This window comes from Pundamilia nyererei, unplaced genomic scaffold (genome assembly GCF_000239375.1).
Source record: "Pundamilia nyererei isolate P.nyererei 1_Seehausen unplaced genomic scaffold, PunNye1.0 scaffold00135, whole genome shotgun sequence".
Classification (NCBI taxonomy): domain Eukaryota; kingdom Metazoa; phylum Chordata; class Actinopteri; order Cichliformes; family Cichlidae; genus Pundamilia; species Pundamilia nyererei.
The window spans coordinates 1,317,721-1,324,029 of NW_005187536.1; positions in this window are offsets into that span (position 1 = coordinate 1,317,721).

Consider the following 6,309-nt stretch of genomic DNA (forward strand, 5'->3'; position numbering starts at 1 on the left):
CCTCTGCAACACCTTCCGGTCCGAGGCAGAGCAGTTCCCGTACCAGACTGTTATACTGGGGTCTGTTTCCCTCCAAGCTGGTCCAGTTTACCACTGTGGTCTGATGGAAAGAGTTCAAAGCAGGATTTAATGTCATCGATCCAGGATGCTCTGCAGTCGTCCTGATGACAGTTTGAGCTGAAAGCCTCGCTGACTTGAACGTGACTGCAGACTCAGCACAGCCATCATCTCCATCACTGGATTCTCCTCCTCATTCGTTTCATGGTCTGGATTGCACAGATTATATTCTGTCCTCTTCAGTTCCTGACCTCTCCATCTAATCCAGCATCATGTACACTGCTGCTAATGTAGTAGTAGAAGAAGTATATGTAAGGTATCCTACATGAACATGATCAGCTAGTCATGTTTTACTCATGGATATGAAACCTATTAAATACGAGGTCAGAGACGGGAGAGCGATGTACGACTACACCCATGAATTCATGAAACCGTGCACCTGTTGGACACTTTATTAGGAACAGCTTGCTATTACCTTCAGAACTGCCTTAATTCTTCATGGCTCAGATCGAAGCTGCTGAAACATTTTGGCGTGCAGCAACATGACATCATCACACAGTTGCTGCAGGTTTTTTGGTGACTGTGGAGGAACTACAGTGGTGTAGATCATTCACAGAAGATGGTACACATCCCATCATAAAGGGATGGAGACAGTCAGCAACAATACTCAGGTAGGGTGTGGTGCTTAGACAATGGTCAATGGTATTAAGGGACCCAAGGTGTGCCAAGAACACCCTGACACCATCACACCACCAGCAGCAGCCAGAACCACTGAGACAAGGCAGAATGGATCCGTCATCCATCCATCAGACAACTGCTGCTCACTGGATATTTCTCTTTTTTGGACCATTCTCTGTAAACCACAGAGATGGCTGTGTGGGAAACTCCCAGCAGTTTCTGAAATACTCAGGCATCAACAACCATGCCACTGTCAGTGTCACTTAAATTCTGTTTCTTCCTCATTCTGAGCTTCGAGCTCAGGAGGCGGTCTTCACTGTGTCTGCATGCCTACACGTGTTGGGTTTCTGCCATGTGACTGGATGATTAGATATTTGCATTAAGAGTAGTTGAACAGGTGTACCTGATAATCTAATGAGTTTATGAGCACGTGAGAGTACAGTGATGTTAGGGCTAACTCAGAAGGTTAAAGCATGCACCTCCTGTCATGACAATAAGACTTTATAGATTATATTTGATTTGTCTGCATCTGATCACACGATTAGTGTTTGCTGTTGTTGCTGTGTTCATTTTACAGGCTGTGATAACAGATAACCTGGCATTTTGGGAACTGCTTATTTTAAATGTACCAGAAGTGAAATCATTACATTATTTATCAGAAATTCATGTTGAACTAATCCTGATCCTGCAATATGACTACAGACCACATGGACCAGATGATACGTCTCATACAAAAAGCATTTCACCCTTCGTGTTGAATCCTCCCATTTTCAGCAGTGCATGAATTGTCCTTGTATTTATATCAAGCACCTCCAGAAATATTCAAATAATGGTGATTACTAAATTAATAAATGTGCAGTAAAAGCCGTAAGCTGGACTGTAACTGGAAATGAATGCATAACATTTAGATGTGAATAATAACTCCAGCCATACGCTGTAAAAAGACTTTCAGCGTGTAATCTGGCTTATTACACTGGGGTGTCATAAAGACGAGGAGAGCATTCACCCAATGATCTCGCATATGCAAGGCTTCGGCTGATGAAAAGCTCCAACTCAATGAGCGACGCTGCTGGGCCTCTCACTCAGCCCTCGACGTGCATCAAAACAGGAGAAAAACAGGAATTTGAAAGAAAGAAAGCCCTAAACCAAGAGATGCCTGGCACTCCCCTCCCTTCACCTTGCCTATTGATTTTTTGTCTCTTTTCCACTTAGCAAGCGTCACCATTCTCCTGCATAAACATCAGAAAAACCCAGAGGGCTCATCTCTCGGACAGAATCAATAACAGCAGGAGTCGTATTCACATTATAAACAACAAGTCCTGCATACTCATGCTACAGCCTGCACCACCAAAAGCTGCTTATTGCTCCACGTGCTGCAAGTAAGAGAGAGACTGAAACTGTAAGGTAACAAAACAAGGACGAGTGAGCTGCTGGAAACAGCTGAAAACTTCCATCTAACCTTTTAACAGCAGCTGCTTTCAGTTTGAACCGCTGACACTAACTTACAGAAGAAAAGACTCACAAGGGAGCACGACTGCATGTTCAGCTCAAGATTAGAGAATACAGCACTGATATGAACGTGATCAATATGAAAATGAGAGTAAATAATAAGAGCGTTCATCTTGGTGCTGGAGGCTGTGGATGACATGTAGGTTTGGAGTCACAGCAAAGACATAAGATGACGGGTCTCCTCAGCAGGTGAGTTTGCTCGGCTGCTTTGCCATCCAAAGATCTCTGGTGCGTTCAGTAGCTCCCAAATATTCCCACGTTTTTCTACAGGCTGTTTACAAAAGAATGGATTTTTTTGTTGTTGTTGGTCAACAAACTGTCGGATTTACACACACTAAAGACATCTCGAAGTGGAGGAATGTTCTGCATCCTCACAAAACCCGACTAATGACCGGATTAAGACGGAGGAAATGAGGCTGTATTGTAATCCCCTTGGTGAAAGCAGCAGTTTCAATAAGCCTGGCAAATAAATCTGTGGGAGGGTCCACTCTTTCCTTCGTAGCTTTTCTGACTATGTAACACTCCTGCTCCCGGTCCTTGATTATAGCAGCGTGTGGCACAAAGGGCCACATGCGGATCGTGTGCTGCACATTTTAATCCTTAATCCTGACACTGTGACACCTGTATTGGCTCTAAAACACTTCTAAAAACTTTTAAGCTTTTCGGAGAACAGAAGAAAAGTGACAAAAGGTAAAGTGAACTTATAGCACTTCATTCATAAAGTGAAGAAAATTGCTTTGGTAACATATAAAAAACCCTGATGGAAACTCTATTAACTTTGTATCCTTCTGCTCTAATCATGATACAAAAATGGAAACGTTAATAATTACATGGTTGCAGAGGAATGCTGTGTAACAGCTGGGTGGAGCTCCGAGCAGCGACGACAGGTGGACGATGAAAGAAAGAGAACAGAGATGCACCAAAACTGTCACTTATACTTGTCAGGGGCGGAGCCTATCCCAGCTACCAGAGGCAGGGTACAGCCTGGATCTCCAGTGTAATGCAGCACTGAGCTGTTATATTTAACCTAAAGCAGAAAACGTTCTGAACCCTGAGCTCAGTATTTAATTTAGCCTGTAAGTGAGCCTGTTAGTCTTACTTAAGCCACATAAGGACAACATGTCCTGAGTGTGAGTGAGACCTGCTAAAATGCACAGTTCTCTTTTTTTTAACGTGCAAAAATAAATCTTTGGAACAAAAAAGTATCCCTGTTTGGCTTTTATTCATTTCATTTTACATTGAAAATGCTGTTTTTCACTGGCTGACATCCAGCAAAAACACTGATTCAAATGACTGTTCAATACAAAGCTGCTACTAAGTGTCCCGTCACTACTTCTGTTTCTGTAACATGCTGTCACTTTATTCATATAAGAAAAATTAAACTGAACTGAATTGACTGCAGCAAAAAGTCAGAAATGAAAGATAATGTGATCACATCTCTTCTCTGTTCCTGTTTTATCATAATTACATTATTACTTTGTGAGGCGTCTTAATACGCACTGTGTGCCTCCATCTAAATGGCAGAAATGTTAATATGTATGTGTTACTTACAAAGGACCTTCGCTGGAGCCATTAGCCAAAGCAATGCCTTTGAAAAGGGCTTATTTCTCTCTATAGACCTCCTTTTAGATGTGCTGAATTAGAGGAGGAGGAGGTGGGTTATGTAGCAGAACAATTGTTCCCCACCTCTGCAATAGAGTCTGAGAAATGAAAGAGGGGGACTGGAACAGAGGTATTTGTTCTGATACAGGCAGATATGCATGGTGGGAGGAAGCGTGCATTGAGTGGACACATCTACCCTATTGGTCACAGACTGACCGCTTCCATGGACCGTTGTGTGTGATGAATATATACAACAAACAAAGTGTACTCCTCTCTGCAAATGTATTCATGCAAGCAGGAAACAAACGATCATTTTAAGATTCCAGAAGCAGCTCAGGGCTCGCTGCCTTTATGGCCGTCTGGCTGTCTGCGGCCTCATCACGATTCTTCTAAGGTGGCCTGAAGGAGGAGAGCAGTTCAAGCATGTGAGTGATAATGACCAGCAGCCTGCCTCTCTGTGCAATAACTGGCAAGTCCTAGCTCTGTGCGGCTGGAGCAATAATCACCCTATTGGGTTAAGTCCACTTCATGTCAGTCGCACAAGGCCTTGCCAACTTACAGGAGGCAAAATCCTGCTGTCGTAGCAGATGTTGAGGAAATGATATGCTAGTTTCTTTTCTTCATGGGGACTGTGATATTTGAGCCTCACAGCATGGCAGAGAGCGCCAGAGCCTCTGACCTGTTCTGCTGTGCGAGGAATACGAGGTGACTGTGAGAGGAAGTTCACCTCAGCTTTGTGAACTGGCTGCACAAATGCCAGATAATTGTGATTCCTGCTCTTGGCTCCTCAGATTTATATCACTCAGTGCACGTCTCTGTCTCTGGAGTTGTGGGCTTAAGTGAACAGGGGAAACTCTGTATTCTGCCTCTGATCTTTGTGGATCTGTCAATGCCAATATAACCATTTTTATTTGAAAGCGCGGCGAGTTTAGAATTCTCTTTTGTTCCAGGTTGTTCATTTTGTAGCCTCCTGGATGTAGCTGTCATTGCTACAAGCTTAAAAGTGGTTTTCCTTTAATAAACTGGCTGCAGAAAGAACCGAGGAAATCAAAAACACCCGAAGAAGACAGCGAGAACCTTTTCGTCTACCAGACATGTTTAGCATTATCTCACAGTCACATCTGCTTTTCATCTGATAGCCAGTGGAGAAAAGCTGATGCAGTATCATGCATTATACCAGACCACCACTGGTTTGGATAATCTTGGCTGCTGCCAAGACTGTCTTTGATTATGACTTCACACAGCTGCGAGTGATTTTGGCTGTGGTTGTGCTTTATCTTTGTTTTATTATGGCTCTAAAATATCTGTTTGCTATGGAAGTGACACTCGCTCACTGACTTTGCATCATGCATGCAGGTAACACACCTGGTAGACGAGTCTCACAGGTTCAAACTGTAAGCTTCTGCAGCTGGACATATCCAGTCCACCACAGACCGAGCCATAGCAGCAGGAGATGTCCAAACAATGACTGGATATCCAGTCACCGCTTCACCAGTCACAGCAGGCAGAGCAGCTGCAGCTGTGCTCACACTCTGCAGTTGGATAATGTCAGAGATCAGCCTTTTAAAATGCATAACGAGGACTAAATGCGTCACGTAAAGTGTCACATCATCTCTCACTCTGCTAGACGCCGCAGTTTCACTTTACTTGCAGTGTGTTAGAACAGCAATGAACCAGCAGGACTGCAAAGCGTACAGCAAGAAACAAATGTTTGTGGTGACGTAAACCACAGAACTGTTTTTGCTCTGTCAAAGGTTTAGTGTAAAAGTGTAACACACACAAATATGACCAAATGCATGATCACATATTAGTGTCAGGGAGCTGGGTCTGTGAGGCAGCATCTTGAGCTTATTTGGTATTTTTTGACTTCTTATGTTGGAGTAATGTTACGTTCTTTTGTTATTGAGTTGAGTTTTAGTCTGGTTCAGGGTTTCCCAACCACTGTGCCGTGGCAGAAGTGATCAGGTGTGCTGTGGAAGATTATCTGGTTTCACCTGATTGGTACTCGTTGGACAGATTGGACAGAACAATTACATTCTCTTGCACTAGGGGCAGTACAACTTCTTGCTCCAATGAAATATATTGCTAACTGCCAGTAAAACAGAAGAAGATGAAGAAGAAACTATATAGTCATGCTGTGAGTGAGACAATGCAGCACGAAAGAGCAATAGATAAATATATATTTTATAAATAGTCAATCTGACCTGGGATCTGGAGAAAACGCTGACCCAGATGTGGGCCCGAGAATGAGTGGTGGTCAGAAGAAAGCAGAAATGGTATACTGGGGAAACACCGAGCCAGTTCCACTGCACCTGGTGCGCGGGGAAATGATCAACATGCTTTTTGTGACATGTTTGTTTGCCGTGTAATTCTTCTAATGTGAAATATGTGCTGAGGCTCCAAAAGGCTGGGAAACACTTGTCTAGTCTATGGCTGTGTCCGTGATGGGTCACGTGATGGGCC